This window comes from Neofelis nebulosa, chromosome X (genome assembly GCF_028018385.1).
Source record: "Neofelis nebulosa isolate mNeoNeb1 chromosome X, mNeoNeb1.pri, whole genome shotgun sequence".
Lineage (NCBI taxonomy): Eukaryota > Metazoa > Chordata > Mammalia > Carnivora > Felidae > Neofelis > Neofelis nebulosa.
In genome coordinates, this window is record NC_080800.1 from 125510145 (window position 1) to 125526876 (window position 16732).

At 55.7% G+C, this 16732-nt stretch overlaps 1 long non-coding RNA gene across 1 annotated transcript; it reads left to right on the forward strand.

Moving 5' to 3' along the window:
* Nucleotides 1-13222: 13222 nt before the first annotated feature.
* On the forward strand, nt 13223-14502 carry LOC131502666 (uncharacterized). Its single transcript, XR_009257109.1, has 3 exons — nt 13223-13267; nt 14136-14238; nt 14395-14502. It is a non-coding gene; the product is annotated as an uncharacterized LOC131502666 (long non-coding RNA).
* Nucleotides 14503-16732: the final 2230 nt, after the last annotated feature.

Genomic DNA, 16732 nt, shown 5'->3' on the forward strand with positions numbered 1-16732 from the left:
CTTCCAGCCTTCAGCGCCATGAGGAATAAATGTCCCTTCTTCATAAGCCGCTCGGTGTGCGGCGTTGTGTTACCGCAGCCCCATGGGCTAAGGGATGAAGGCAAGGGAAGGGGCCCCTGGGGGAGGCCTCCCTCAGGGAGGGGGCTCAACTCAGCAGCTCAGGGCCCTGGCCCGGGGTCTTAGAAGCATAAGGCTCTATCTTGTGTATTCTCCGCAGATGCAGGGTGAGGTTTGGCGAGGCACGCCAAGCACGCAGGCTCCAAACGGCCCAAACTCGGCTGCTTGGGGCTAGGTTGGAAACAATCACAAACGTGAGGGAAAATGTGAGTCGGGTGCTGGCGGGTGTTTGAGCCAACAGGGTGCAGCAGCCTGCCATGAAGAAGTCCACCGCCTCGGGGGCCCCTGTGCGCAGGACCCGTTTGGCCCATTTGTAGAACACGACCTGAACCCTGCTTTTCCAGTCTCTAAAAGGCTCTGCGGGCTGCCTCTCTCTCCCACGTGGTCCTCCTTTCCCCAGGGCCTCCAGTAGGCAAAAAGCACCAGGAGACGCCTTCTGCTACCAAGATTCAGAGTTCACAACAGAGAGAGACACTGATGGAGAGTGACTCTAATGGCACAGTTCCCGATGGGAGAACATCTCCGAAGGAGACACGTCCGATACTGCAGAAAAGAAACGCTGATGGAAACCCCGAGGACCCGGGTCTCCCTGTCTACAGCATGGGAGGGAAACCGGCTATTAACAACACTTGCACATGGTTCCTCGAGAAAGCACCCAATGGCCCCGTGCCATTTGCAACCTTCCCAGTGTCCCCGAGCCTTGGGCGACTACAGAATGTAACGCCACCAGATAGGAAAGGCTCCTTTGCTGCTGGTCTCTGCAGTACACGGGAGGCTTCGTGGCTTCAGGGCTCTACTTGGTCAGGTGGAACCTGGGCCCCTGACTCCACCTTCCACGGCCTAGGTTGGGCCTTTTCTGACACCTTCCCAGGGGACCGGGGCCCAGAGGAAATGGCCCAGACCCCGTGGAGCACTCAGCACAGCCGCTGTGATGCGGGGCCCTCCGTGCCTGCTCCTGCTGTCCTGTTACCTTGCAGAGCTGTAACGTCAAAGATGCTAAACCCCGCCCAGCTCCTGGTGGGTCACACACAACTTTCTTCCTTCCAAAATGTACACCCTGGGACCGGGTTCACATCGTGGTCTCCACTGTCCCCAAGGACTTCCTTAGTCTGGAAGGGGAGACGGAGCACCCAACTGGGACTCCACGTGGGAGCTGGGCCGGATGCAGGAGCCCCGGGAAGGGAATCGTGAGGGGGACCGGGCCAGGAGTTAGGACTCCCGGAGACAGCGACCTCGAAGCCAGACCACAGGAGAGGGTAGCACGGGGTCTGACCCTGACACGGGCTCCAGGTGTGTCAGACAACAGTGCTGGCCAGACGAGCGGCGGGCCGGGCCAGGGGCCGGTGCCCGGCAGGGGGTGAGAAAAAGCGGCTGGAGGGCTGGAGGGCTGGTGGTTGCAGGCGAGGGTGAGGTGAATGCAGTGGCCAGCAGGGCTGGAGAAGGCAGGCCTGGGATGTGGCGAGGATTTGTGTCCACAACGGATGCGCTCCTTCTGGGCCGTGGCTGAGATAGACCCTCGGGGTGTGAGGTGACCCAACAGCAGGGGAAGGGTGGTGCCTTCGGGGGATGGGGACCAGGAAGGGGGTGGCTCCCGGGACACTGGGAGCAACGGTGGGGGGGGGGGGGACAGGGGGATGTTAAAGGATGGAGTCCAGGGGGTGGGGGTGGGGGCGGCCGAGGGCAAGGCCACAGAGCCAGGCTTGCCCGGTGGAGATGCCGGGCCTCGGGCCCTGTAACCTGGAGCTCGGCGCCCTCCCAGTGGGCACCAGGCTGTGTGGGAGCCGCGGAGAGTCAAGATTGAAATTGCTTTCCCTTCAGCGTGGCTGTCCTCCTGGCCTGGTCAACTGTGCTCTGCTGGAGTCGCCCGGCCTGGGGTTTGGTCCCTGTAAGGCGGCGACACGTCTGGGTCGTCTCCGGGGCCGTTGAAGCCCTGAGGGCCAGTCATTTCTCCCAGAGGGTCCCGAGCACGGAAGCTACCTGAGACAGACTCGTCTGAGCGGTGGTCATGGGTCCCAGGGTTGTAATGCTGGGACTGAGAAGATTTAGCCAAGAGAGACTGGGATTTCCATCATGCCCTTCTTCATGTAGACTGAAGATGGCACAGTGGCTATTTCTTCTTCAGGGGACGAGCTGAGCCTCCTGCCCTAGACTGTTAACCCCAGTAGAGATTCGGGGACTCTTGAAACAAAGAACATAAGGCAACAGTCCTACGGAAGACTTCGGACCTAACAGTGCCTAAATCCAATCAAATCTCTGCCTGCTCTCTGTAGAGTGCCACACTGTGTCTTCATGAATCTTCTTCTCTCCCACATCCCTCCCACCAATAGGTCCTGTCCCTGTCAGTAACCAACAGAGCTCAGGGGCTCTCAAGGGCCACAGTGAAATACCGCTTCCACTCCTTAAAGAGCTCACTGAAGGGAAAATCCTTATGTGTGCAACTAAAGGAAGCCGAGATGCTGTGGAAGAAGAGATGCTAGGAGCCCCCTCCTGAGAAAGCACCAATGATTTTGAAATGGTGGCTTTGTTTTACTTTTGCCTCCCATTTAAATCCTTATCCTCTCAGGGCACGGCCATACAAGACACGCTGACTTCTGGAATGAACGCTTGGTAAACCTGTCTGGAAGCACACAGCCCACGGATCAAGCCTGACTCTAGACCTGGGGCTCCATCGAGGGTTCCAGCCATTGGACTGAAAGGCACCTTGGGAGACCCTCTCTCAGACCCTCTTGGTGTTCCCCTTTTAGACACAAAGTATGGACTCTCAGAGAGGGCCAATGATGCTCCTCAGTGGTGGAGCTGGCACAAGGAGCTAAGATCCTCGCAGGCAGGGCCCTTTCCTCCTATCCAGAGTGAAGATTAAGAACAAAGTTGTCCAGACACCTAGAGAACACGTATCCCCAAATCCACTGTCCCATCCTCTCACCTATGGCGAAGATGACTTTCATTTGGGTTTTGTGCCACCCCATACCCAGACTCTCCTCTATTTTCAGATACTTCATATTGGTTCCGTCTAGTCACGTCTAGCTAAACAAGTAGGAATGGTCCCTGGGAGTGAGTCTGTGTAAAGCAGGCCCTATGAAAAGTAGCCCCACAGTAAAGAACGTTATTCAGTGTATCTCCTATCAAGGTAATGGCAGGAGAGGACACACGGGGTGGGGTGGGAGTGGGCTCGGGACAAGAGAAGCAAGGTGGGCATGGCAGTGGACCTGTGAAGTGCTTTGTGTCAACAGAACGGAGTATATTCTGAACTTGCAAATCAAGTAATTAAAGGGGGAAATACCGAAGGAGATCCAATTTGCAAGCAGGAGGCCAGAAATCTGGGAAAGCGGAAGCGAAACCACCATATGGAAGAAAGGAAATAGGGCTTCAGAGGTAGGCTTGAGGGACCCTGAATCCAAGTGTCTGCAGGAGGTGATCTGCAAAGGGCATACTCAAGTGCTCCCAAAGTGAGCAGGTCTTGGGCAATGAGAAGGTTTTCTATAGGGAACAAATGGAAACTAAAGACAATCCCCTTGTGATCTGGAGAGGGATGAGCTGAGGAACATGGAGAAGCACAACAAGAGACTCTCAAGCACAGCGGAGGAAGCGGCTGTTCACGCCTAACACCGGCGCGTTGGGTAACGCTGTGTCTGAGGTGTTGTGGGTAAAACTGAGGTTGGGGAACAAGACGAATGCTCACACCGTGCTCCATCACAGCCCTACTCTGGGGACAACATGACCCGGGGGCAAGAAACCAGGACTTTTTGTTGAAAACAGGCCCAACTAACCAGCAGGAGGAGTTGGAAGAGACCAAAGAAAGAAACGGGGGGGGGGGGGTAGGTGGCAGGAAGAAACGGGAGGGTTACCAACCAAACCCTACTCTGAGGAAACTTGACCTGGGGGCAAGAAGACAAGATTCTTTGAGCCTATCTGAGCAGGACCAACTAACCATCAGGAACAGTTGGAAGAAAACAAAGTGGGAAGTGAGGGGGGCAGGAATAAAAGGGGGCTACCAACTGGAACACTGCGCTGAGGGAACTTGACCGTGGGGCAAGATAACAGGACATTTTGTTGGGGTCTCTCACAGCAGGACCTACTAACCAGCAAGAGTAATTGGAAGACCCAAAAGGGAAGTGAAGGTGGGGGCAGTAATGATGGGCTACCAAGTGAGACACCACTCTGAGGACAACTTGATGTAGGGGGCAAGAAAACAGGAGTCTTGGTTGCACACAATCTGAGCAGGACTAACTAACCAGGAAGAAGAGTGGGAAGAGACCAAAGACAGAAGTGTGGGGCACGCAAGAAAACCTAGGGCAAGAAAACAGGACTCTTTGTTGGGGTCTATCTGAGCAGGACATCTAACTGGGAGGAACAGTTAGAAGAGACCAAAGTGGGAAGTGTGTGTTGGGGGAAGGGGGAATAAGATGGGAGCTATGACTGAGACCCGACTCTGAGGACAACTTGACTTAGGGGACAAGAAAATAGGACTCTTTGATGGGGCCTATCTGAGCAGGACCAACTAAGCAGCAGGAACTGTTGGAAGAGACCAAAGCGGGAATTGGGTGGGGACAGGAATAAAGGGGGGCTAACAACTGAGACCCTACTCTGGAGACAACTTGACCTAGGGAGCATTAAAACAAACAATACTCTTGGTGGGGCCTATGTGAGCAGGACCAACTAACACGCAGTAACAGTTGGAAGAGACCAAACCTGGAAGAGTGTTGGGGTCAGGAAAAAAAGTGGGGCTAACAGTTGAAACCCAACTCTGGACAATCTGAGCTGGTGGCAAGAAAATGACTCTTTGTTGGGGCCTATCTGAGCAGGACCAACTAACCAGGAGGAACAGTAGGAAGAGTCGAAAGCAGGAAGTGTGTGTGTTGGGGGGGGGAGAAGCAGGAATAAAAGGGGGTACCAACTGAAACCCTAGTCTGAGGACAACTTGACCTGGAGGCAAGAAAACAGGACTCTTTGTTGAGGGCTATATAAGCAGGACCAAGTAACCAGCAGGAACAGATGGAAGAGACCAAAGCAGAAAGTATGTGGGGGGCTGGAAGAAAAGGGGTACTACCGACTGAGCCCCAACTCAGAGGACAACTTGTGCTGGGCGCAAAAAAACAGGATTTTTTGTTGGGGCCTATCTGAGCAAGACCAACTAACAAGCAGGAACATTTGGAAGAGACCCAAGCAGAAAGTGTGTGTGTGGGTGGGGGGCAGAAATCAAAGAGGAGGCTACCAACTAGGACCCTCCTCTGGTGACAACTTGATCTAGGCCGCAGGAAAATAGGACTTTTTGTTGAGGCCTATCTAGGTAGAACAAGTAACCAGCAGGAACAGTTGGAAGAGACCAAACCAAAAAGTGTGGGCGGGCAGGAATAAAAGGGGAGGCTACCATCTGAGACCCTACCCTGGGGACAACTTGACCTAGGGAGCAAAACAAAACAAAACAAAACAGGAATCTTGGTGGGGCCTCTCTGAGCAAGACCAACTAACCAGCAGGAACAGTTGAAACAGATCAAAGAGGGAAGTATGTGGGGAACAGGAATAATGGGGGGGGGATACAAACTGAAACTCAACTCTGAGGACAACTTGAACTCGGGGCAAGAAAACAGGAGTATTGCTGGGGCCTGAGAAGGAACATCTAACGAGTAGGAACAGTTGAAAGACACCAAATCAGGACGTGTGTGTCGGGGGGTGGCAGTAGTAAAAGGGGGACTCCCAACTGAAATCATACTCTGAGGACAACTTGATTTGAGGGCAGGAAAACAGCACTTTTTGTTGGGGCCTATCTAAGCAGGACAAACTATCCACCCGGAACAGTTGGAAGAGACCAAAGCAGGAAGTGGGGGGGGGGCAGGAGTAAAGCGGGGTGGGGGGGCGCCAAAGTAAGACCCTACTCTGGGGAAAACCTGACCTAGGGGGCAAGAAAACAAGACTCTTTCTTTGGGCATATCTGAGCAGGACCAAGTAACCACAAGGAGAATTTTGGAAGAAACCAAGGAGGGAATTGTGTGTGGTGCATGAATAAAAGGGGTGCTACCACCTTAAACCCAACTCTGAGGACAACTTACTTTGGGGCAAGAAAACATGACTTATTCTTGGGGCCTATCTGAGCAGGACCAACTAAACAGCAGGAAGTGTTGGGAGAGAACAAAGCAGGAATGGGGGGAGCAGGAATACAAAGGGAGGCTACAAATGAGAACCTACTCTGGGGACAACATGACCTAGGGGAGAGAAAATAGGACTCTTTGTTGGGCCCTATATGAGCAGGACAAACTTACCAACAGGAGTGGTTGGACGAGACCAAGGAGGGAAGCGTGTGGGGTGCAGGAAACAAGGTGGGCTACGAACTTAAACCCAACTCTGAGGACAATTTACCTGGGGGCAAGAAAACATGACTTATTCTTTGGGCCTATCTGAGCAGGACCAACTAACCAGCAGGAACAGTTGGAAGAGATCAAAGCAGGAATTGGAGGGGGGCAGGAATGAAAAGGACGCTACAAATGAGACCCTACTCTGGGGACAACATTTTCTAGGGGGCAAGAAAATAGGACACTTTGTTGGGCCCTATATGAGTAGGACAAACTAACCAACAGAAGAGGTTGGAAGAGACCAAGGAGGGAAGTGTGTGGGGTGCAGGAATAAAAGGGGGGCTACCAACTTAAATCCAACTCTAAGGACCCCTTGACCTGGGGACAAGAAAATAGGACTCTTTGTTGGGACCTATCTGAAAGGGAACAACTTACCTCCAGGAACACTTGGAACAGACCAAAGTGGGAAGTGTCAGTTGGGAGGGGCATTAATAAAAGGAGGGCTCCCAACTGACACACTACTCTGAGGACAACATGACCTTGGGGGCAAGTAAACAGGACTCTTTTGCAGGGCCTATCTAAGCAGGACCAGCTAACCAGCAGGAACAGTTGTTAGAGACCCAAGCAGAAAGTGTGGGGAGGAAGGAATAAAACGGGAGGCTACCAACTGAGACCATACTCTGGGGAAAACTTGACCTCGAGGGCAAGAACAGGACTCTTTGTTGGGGACCAAGCAGGACCGACAAACCAGCAGGAACAGTTGGAGCAGACCACAGTGGGAAATGGGGGGACAGCAATAAAAGTGGGGCTACCAATTTACACCCTACTCTGAGGACAACCTGGAACAAGAGAACAGGACTCTTTGTTAGGGCCTATCTGACCAGGACCAACTAACCAGCAGGAGAATTTGGAAGAGACCAAAGAGGGGTGTTGGCTTAAAAGGGGCCTACGGACTGAGACCCTACTCTGAGGACAATGTGACCTGGAGCAGGAAAATAGGACTCTTTACTGGGGCCTATCTGAGAAGTACCAACTAAGCAGCAGGAGTAGTTGGTAGGGATCAAAGCGGGAAGTGGTGGGGGAGGGAATAAAAGGGGGGCTTCAAACTGAGACACTACCCTGGGGACAATTTGAATTAGGGATCAAGAAAACAGGACTCTTGGTGGGGCCTATCTGAGCAGGACCAACCAACCAGCGGGTACAGTTGGAGCACACCGATGTGGGAAGTGTGTGTGGGGGGGGCAGGAATAAAAGGGGGTCTACCAACTAAGATCCTACTCTGAGGACAACTTGACCTAGGGGGCAATAAATCAGGATTCTTTGGGGGGCCTATCTGAGCAGGACCGACTAACTCACAAGAACAGTTGGAAGAGGCCAAAGTGGGAATTGGGGGGGAAGAAATAAAATGGTGGCAACCAACTGAGACCCTACTCTGAGGACAACTGGACCTAGGGGGCAACAAAACAGGAAACTTGGTCTGGGCCTCTCTGAGCAGGATCAACTAATCAGCAGGAAGAGTTGGAAGAGACCAAAGCGAGAAGTGTGGGGGTTCAGACATAAAACAGGGCAACCAAGTCAGACCCTACTCCGAGGACAACTTGACCTTGGGGGCAAGAAACGGGACTCTTTCTTCGGGGCTATCTGAGAAGACGCACTCACCAGCAGGAACAGTTGGAAGAGACCAGAGCAAGAAGCGTTGTGGGACAGGAATAAAAAGGGGGCTACCAATGGAGACAGTACTCTGACGGCAAGTTAATCTGGGGGTAAGAAAACAGGACTTTTTCTTGGGGCCTATCTGAGCAGGAGCAACTAACTAACAGGAGAAGTTGGAAGAGGCCACGAAGGGAAGTGTGTGAGGTACAGGAATAAAAGCGGGGGCTACCACCTTATACCCAACTCTGAGAACAACTTGACCTGGGGGCAAGGAGACACGATTATTTTGGGGCCTATCTGAGCAGTACCGACTAACCAGTAGTAAGAGTTGGAAGAGAACAAAGCAGGAACTGTGTGTGTGTGTGTGTGGGGGGGGCAGTGGCAGGAATAAAAAGGGGGCTACCAATTAAACCCTACTTTGAGGACAGCTTGACCTAGGGGCATGAAAATAGGATTCTTTGTTGGGGCCTATCTGAGCAGGATAAAGGAACAGTTGCAAGAGACTAAATTGAGAAGTGGTGGTGGGGGGCTATAAAAGGGGTGCTACCAACTAAGACCCTACTCTGGAAACAACTTTACCTAGGAGGCAGAAAATAGGTTTCTTTGATGGGGCCTATCTGAGCAATACCAACTAAACCAGCAGGAAGGGTTGGAACAGTGCAAGGCGGGAAGTGTCGGGGGGGCAGCAATAAAAATGGTGCTCCCAACTGAGACCGTACTCTGAGGACAGCTTGACTCTGGGGGCCAGAAAACAGGACATTTTTTGGGGGGCCTATCTGAGATTGATGTCTAACCAGCAGGAACATTTGGAAGAGACTAATGCAGGAAGTGTGGGGGGCAGGAATAAAAGGGGGGGGGCTAGTAACTGAGACCGTACTCTGAGGACAACTTGATCTAGGGGGCAAGAAAACAGGGCTCTTTGTTGGGACCTATCTGATAAGGACGAACTAACCAGCAGGAACAGTTGGAAGAGAGCAAAGCAGGAAGTGGGGTGGGGAGGGAATAAAAGGGGGACTACAAACCGAAATCCTACTCTGAGGACAAGTTGACTTGGTGGCAAGAAAATAAGACTTTTTGTTGTGGCCTATCTGAGCAGGACCACCCAACCAGCAGGAAAATTTGGAAGGTCCAAACCAGGAAGGTGGGGGGGCAGGAACAAATGGGGGGCTACAAATTGAGATGCTACCCTGTGGACAACTTGACAGACGAGGCAAGAAAACATGACTCTTATTGGGGCCTATCTGAGTCGGACCAACTGACGAGCAGGAACAGTTGGACGAGATCAAAGCAGGAAATGGGGAGGCAGGAATAAAAGTGGACACCAACTGAGATCCTACTCTATGGCCAACGTGACCTGGGGGGCAAGAAACCAGGGCTCTTCCTTCTGGCCTATCTGAGCGGTACTACCTAATCAGCAGGAAGAGCTGGAAGACACCAAAGCAGGAAGTGTGGGAGGCATGAGTAAAAGGGGGGCTACCAACTAAGACCCTACTCTGAGGACAACTTGAACTGGGGCAAGTAAACAGGGCTCTTTGTTGGGGCCTATCTGACCAGGACCAACTAGCCACCAGGAGTAGTTGAAGAGACCAAAGCAAGAAGTTTGCCAGGGCAGGTATAAACGGGGGCTACCAACTGAGACCCTAATCTGAGGATGACTTGACCTGGGGGCAAGAAAACAGGACTCCCTTTTGTGGCCCATGTGAGCAGGACCAAGTAACCAATAGAACAGTTGGAATGGACCAAAGCAGGAAGTGGGGGGGGGGGCAGGAAAAAAGGGAGGCAACCAACACACACCCTACTCTGAGGACAACGTGACCTCGGGGGCAAGAAAACAGAACTCTTGGTTCGTGCCTATGTGAGCTGGACCAACTAACCAGCAGGAACAGTTGGAAGAGACCAAATCAGGAAGTGTGTTTGGAGGAGTGGCAGGAATATAAAGGGGACTACCAAATTAAACCAGACGCTGAGAACAACGTGACCTAGGGGCATGAAATTAGGACTCTTTCTTGCAGCCTACTTGAGAAGGAACAATTAACCAGCAGGAACACTTGGACGATACCAAAGCAGGAACTGGGTGGATCAGGAATAAAAGGGGGCTACCAACTAAGACCCCACTCTGGAGACAACTTGACCTAAGGGGAAAGAAAACAGGAATCATGGTGCAGCCTATCTGAGCAGGGCCAACTAACCAGCAGGAAGAGATGAAAGAGACCAAAGTGAGAAGTGTGGAGGGGGGGAAGCAATAAAAGGGGGGCTACAAACTTAAACCCAACTCTGAGGACAACTTGACCTGGGCCAAGGAAACAGGAATATTTGTTGGGCCTTATCTGAACAGGACCAACTAACCAGCAGGAGTGGTTGAAAGAGACCAAACCAGGAAGTGTGTGTGTGTGTGTGTGGGGGGGGGTGGTCAGCAGGTACAAAAGGGGGGTGCCAAATTAAACACAACTATGAGGACAACTTGTCCTAGGGGCAGGAAAATAGGATTCTTTGTTGAGACATATACAAGCAGGACAAACTAACCTATAGGAACAGTTGGAAGAGACCAAAGCAGGAAGGGGGAGGCAGGAATAAAAGGGGTTAGGCTACCACCTGAAATCCTACTCTGAGGTCAACTTGACCTAGTGGAATAAAAATAGGACTCGTAGTTGGGGCCTATCTGAGCAGGACCAATTAACCAGCAGGAACAGGTTGAAAAGACCGAAGCAGGAAGTGTGGGGTGGGCAATAGGAATAAAAGAGGGGGGCCCCAACTGACTCCCTACTCTGATGACCACTTGACCTGGGGGAAAGAAAATAGGACTCTTTGTTGGGCCCTATCTGAGCAGGACCAAGTAACAAGCAGGAACCGTTGGAAGAGACCAAAGTAGACAGTGTGGGAGGGCAGGAAAATAAAGGGGGGGCTACCAAGTAAGACCCTACTCTGGGGACAACTTGATCTAGATGGTAAGAAAACAAGACTGTTCGGTCCTATCTGAGCAGGAGCAAATAACCAGCAGGAGCCTTTGGAAGAGAGCCAAGCGGGAATGGGGGGGGGATAAGAGGGGGGCTGCCAAATGGGACCCAATTCTGAGGACAACTTAACCTGGCGGCAAGATAATGGGACTCTTTGGGGGCCAATCTGAGTAGGACCAACTAACCAGTGGGAACAGTTGGAAGAGGCCAAAGCAGGAATTGGGGGGGCAGGAATAAAAGGGGGGCTACCGGCTGAGACCATACTCTGAGAACAACATGACAAAGCAGGCAAGTAAATTAAGACTCTTTTGGAGCCAGTATGAGTAGGACCATCTAACCAGCAGGAAGAGTTGGAAGAGACCAAAGCAGGAAGTGTGGTGAGTAGGAATGAAAGGGGCCTAGTAACTGAGACCCTACTCGGAACACAACTTGACCCAGGGGGCAAGAAAACAGGACTCTTTATAGGGGCCTGTTGAGCAGGACCAACTACACATCAGGAATCGTTGGAAGAGACCAAACCGGTAAGTGGGAGGGAGCAGGAGTAAAAGGGGGGCTGCCAACTGAGTCCCTACTCTGAGGACAACTTGTGTTGGGGACAAGGCAACAGAACTCTTTGTTGTGACATATCTGAGCATGACCAACAAACCAGTGATTACAGTTGGAAGAGACCAAAGCAAGAACTGTCTGTGTGTGGGGGGGGGGGCGGTGCGACAGGAATAAACGGGGGGGGGGGCTACCAACTGCAACAATACTCTGAGGACAACTTGACATGGGGTCAAGAAAATAGAACACTTTGTTGGGGCCCTGTCGGAGCAGAACCAACCAACCAGCAAGAACAGCTAGAAGAGACCAAAGCAAGAAGAGAGGGGGGAGGAATAGAAGGGGGGCTACCAACTGAGACACTCCTCTGAGGACAACTTGTCCTAGGAGCAAGAAAACAGGAGGCTTTGTTCAGGCCTATCTGAGCAGGACCAAGTAACCAGCAGGAACGGTTGGAAGAGAGAAAAGTCGGAAGTGTGTGTGGCGGGGTGGCAGGAATAATAGCGGGGACGGGCCCAGGCTCTTCTGCAGCAGGTGTCGGGACTTCATGGAGATCCGCAGGGCCCATCCCGCCCCGGGGAGAGGAGATCAGCCTGGGCCGCGGTGCCGGGCTACCTGTAGAGGGTGGCCGCAGGCCCCGTCCACTCAACTGTGCCTCGGGGATCTGAGGAAGCTGAGGACCTTGGGGTGAGGGACAGGATCCTAGGTCAGGAAAGGGCAGGGACGCAGGACGGGGCCACGGTGTCCAGGTGGGGGTCAGAGGGAGGACTGAGTGACTCAGGTCCCCAGGGCAGAGGGGACGTCCCAAAGTTCAAGACCTCACGCCTTCTGAGAAGGGCCCTTGGGAGGCATGGGGACTCGCGGAGGAGAGTCGGGCCAGACTTCCGCAGCCGGGTCTCAGAGACACCGGAGGAGGCGCAGGGGGCGGGGGGAGCACTGGGACACCTCAGTTCTGAAGAGGGCAGGGCCCGTGTCCTGGGGCGATTCCTAATGAGGAGCAGAGGGATCTGCAGGCAAAGGAGCCAGGACCCCACAACAGAGTCAGTCCACGCAGGCCCCCGGGAGGGATGGGGACACTGGGCGAGGCTGGACTTGGGCATCCGGGTCTCGGATCACCCGGACCGGGAGTGGGGGTCGGATGGGTGAGCTGGGGAGAACCGAGGACCCGCTGTCGGTCGGTCGGGAGCAGCCGCTCCGGCGGGCAGAGGGGAGGAGGGCCCAGGTGCTGTCAGGAGACCAGGTCCACCCCAGCCCAGAGCTACGAAGTCAGTCCGTGCCGCAGGCCCGGGGAGCCCCTGCATCGGGTGGCCAGAGGTGGCGGGCGCCCCGTCACTGAGCCTGGGCGGTGCGTCCCAGAGACCTTCGGACCCCGATCTGAGGGGCACGAGTTCCCTTCGTCAGCGGCCACGCGCCCAGGCCATCCCCGGGGTGCAGGAGGCCACGGAGGGAACACCAAGGGAGGGACTCCGACCCCCAGAACGGTGGCCCCGGCCCGGAAGGCGACCCCTAGCGGCAGCCTAGGGAAGCCCCTAGTGGGAATAAGGGCCCGCGGGGTGTCTGGACTTCCGCATCCGGGTCTCAGGAGACTGGCGGGGCGGGGTGGGGCGGGGCGGGGCGAGGGGGCCTCGGCGTCGTCGGCGTCTTCCGGCCGCGCCTGGAATCCCGTCAGGCATCCCTTCAGGCGCGGGAAGGGCGCCGAGCCTCGTGGGCTTCGAGGTGAGGCCCAGAGGGAGGAGCGAGGGAGCCGGGACCCAGAGGGGAATGAGTCCGGCGGTGGGGGCGGCGGTGGAGGCCGCAGGGTGGCGCGACCACGACGACTGTGACCAGGGCGTGAGGCGTGGGCGGCCTCGGGCTCTGGGTCCCAGCCCGACTGAGAGCTGGTTGCGCGCGAGGAGCCGGCGTCAGGCGGCAGAGCCCGAGGCCCAGGCCGCCCAGGGAGTCCGGATGGGGACGAGAGGACAGGGCTGAGGGACCCCAAGGAACCCATGTGAGCCCCTGCCATCGGCCCCGGGCCTCCCCGGACTTGGTCGCCTCGTGCGACGCCAGCCGCCTTGGCCCGGACCTCGCCGGGCCGGGAGGGCTCTGGTGGGAGGCAGCGGGCCCGGGGCTCCCCGGGAGAGCCCTGCGGGAGGACGGCCGGAGGCCCCTTGGACCCCAGCCCCGGGGCCGCCGTCGGAAAGCCGCCCCCGCGGTGGGGCCGGGCGAGGGGAGGGCCTGGGTGTGCGGGGCTGGACCCCGGTCAGCCGAGGCAGGATCCCGGGCCCTGACCGGGGTGCAGGGGAGAGAGGAGGCGCTGCCTCCCAGCCCAGGACACCCACGTAGGGCCCAGGAGGCCTGCCCTGCCGCTCGGGTCCGCTCTGGCTGTCAGCGGAGGCCCAGAAGGGGCAGGTCCAGGCTGGATGGGGTGGGGGCTCCCGGGGTGGGGTGGCGGCCAGAGTCCTGGCCAGAATCTCCTGGCCGCAGTGGGGGGTGGGGGCCCGGGGCGGTGCACGCGGTCTGCCCCCACCCTGAGACCCTGAGGCGCCCCCTCCCTCCCTCGCTCCCTCCGTCCCTCCCTCCCTCCCTCCCTCCCTCCGTCTTCCAGGGGCTCGGAGAGCTCTGGAGTTGAGGCCTTGGTCTGAGGCAGGAGTCCCGAGGTCACAGAGCAGAGGAAGCGCGGCCGCGTGCCAGTCGGTTGTCCAGGCGAGGTGCGTGCTCCGCGCGTGGGGCCGGGGGCTCGCCCATCCCACCCCAGAGGGGACCCGTCGGCCCCCAACCCCCACGCGGCCCCGCTCTCAGGCCTGGGAGCCCGGGCTCTGTGGGCTGGGCCTCCCCCTGAGGAGCCACCCCTCTTCTGTCTTCAGGGTCTGGCGACCATCATGCCCCTGTGTCAGATGAGTGAGCTCTGCAAGGCCGAGGAGGAGCCCAGACAGGCCCCGCTGCCATGGGATGTACCGCTGTGGGAGGCGGAGGACGAGGAGGTGGAGGTGGTGGAGGTGGAGGTGGTGGAGGTGGAGGTGGAGGTGGTGGAGGTGGAGGAGGTGTATATTGTGGAAGCGGAGCAGGTGCATGCGGAAGAGGAGGTGGATGTGGAGGGGGACGTGGAGCACGTAGAGGTGGAGGAGGTGGAGGAGGTGGAGGAGGTGGAGGAGGTGGAGGAGGAGGGCGAGGCACTGTCTGCCCGAGAGTCAGAGGAGTGAGCTCTGGAAGCTTGAGGAAGAGCAGTGCATCCTGCTCCTGTTGGATGCACTGCTGTGGGAGGGGAGGACGAAGAGGAGGAGGCGGATGTGGAGGAGGAGGAGGCACCATCTCCCTCTCCATCCTCCTCTTCCTCCCTGTCCTCCTCCTGCTCTGCCCAGTTTCTGGTCCCCTGGAGGAGGGATCTGCTGCTGGCTTCCAGAGCCCCAGAGCCCTCACAGCCCCTGCCCTTCCCCAAATGCCATGGCAGGTGCTCCATTGAGCCAGTGGGACCTTGGCCCCAGCAGCCCGGAGGAGATGGGGTGGAGTACCTGGGGGCACTTGGAAGTGGCCCAGTCCCTGTGTCAGATGTGAATTCTTGTACACTTTTGGCGGGACCGTGACAGGATACAGTTGTGGTGGAAAACGGTTTGGTGTGCCATCGAAAGATTCAGAATGGAATCCCTGCGTGGTCCAACAATCCTAATTAATTCTGGGTGTCTTCGCAAAGAGTGGAAAGTTGGGTTCCAAGCTTCTGTCGCTCCCTTGCTCACAGGTGCAAGTGTTCACGATAGTTGAAGTGCTGGTGTGATATTATGGCATATGCAGAAAATATATTTGTGGTCATTGAGATGACTAAAATACATTTCTTTCAAATATCTACGTGGAGCATCTGGGCGTCTCATTCGGTTAAGTGTGCGACTTTGGCTCAGGTCGTGATCTCACGGTTTGTCTGTTGGAGCCCTGCGTCGTAGGGTCTGTGCTGACAGCTCAGATCCTGGAGGCCGCTTTGGATTCTGTGTCTCTCTGTCTCTCTCTCTGCCCCTCCTCCTTTGTGGGGGAGTGAGTGTTCTCTTTTTGTGTCTCAGAAATGAATAAATAAACATTAAAAACATAATAAAAAAGTAAACCAAAATACATAGCTGGTCTTGTTCCAGGGTCTGTCTCAGACCTCCCCAAATGCTTCTAATCCCAAAGCTTGAGGAAGGAATCCCTAAAAGATGAAGGTGTCTTGTTATGTCAATGAGGTGAGTCCGGGCATCTCCCAAGCACGGGGCCTGATTGCCAGGTGAGTGGACCATGTGCTTAGAGGATGGGCGCTTTCATTCCTCCTCCCTCCGCTGCCAGGGAGGGCCGAGGGGCTGCAGAGTGAGTGAGGAAGCCTCCAGAAAACCCCGAAGGGAGGCGTTGAGGGAGGTTTCAGGTGTTTGAACTTGCAGGTGTGTGGGGGAGGGCCGCACTCTGATGGTACGGCAGCCTCGCCCCTCTGCCCACATACGCAGGCAGCTCTTGTGTCTGGCTCTTCCTGAGCTCCATCCTTTCACAATCGAGAGGTGAGCTACCGGGTAGCTTGTTTGCCTGAGTTCCGTGAGCCACTCTAGCCAATTCACGGAACCTGAGGACGGGGTGGTGGGAACCTCTGATTTAGAGCCTCTCGGTCGCAAGCAGGGGTGACGGCCCGGGGTTTGGGACTGGCGGGAGTAGGGGTGGGCAACCTTGTAGGCCCGAGCGCCGGCCCTGTGGACTGCGATGCTGTCTCTGGGTGGAGAGTGGCAGAAGCAGGATGAACTCTGGGCCACCCCGCCGGGCCCGCCCCTGGCTGTGTGACAGTGCTGTCAGGCTGCCTCCAGGCCCGGCAGTCAGTTTGCATCACCAGCGTCGTGGCAGCTTAGGAGGGCAGCGCCTCCGGCTTCCCTCAGGAGGAGGGCTAAGCTTCCAGGAGCAGTTCTGGAACACCAAGATCACAAAGCCCTGTCCGTGCCCGGCAGGTCCCCAAGCCTAGGGCTGGCTTTTGCTCCACGGTCGCAGAATCACTGTGTCCTTTCAGTAATCAGACTATGTCGTTTCCGTCGGCCCCTCTTCTCCCCCAGACCCTTTTGTCTGGAGGGGTCCTACCCAAGAGGGACTGAAGCATCTTGGCAGAGCAACGTTGTCGTAGAAGTGAACCAGGAAGACTCGTCACGGTCAGGGGCTAGTCAGGGTGACAGCCTGAATTTTCAGCAGTGTTTGAAATGGGGGCACGTG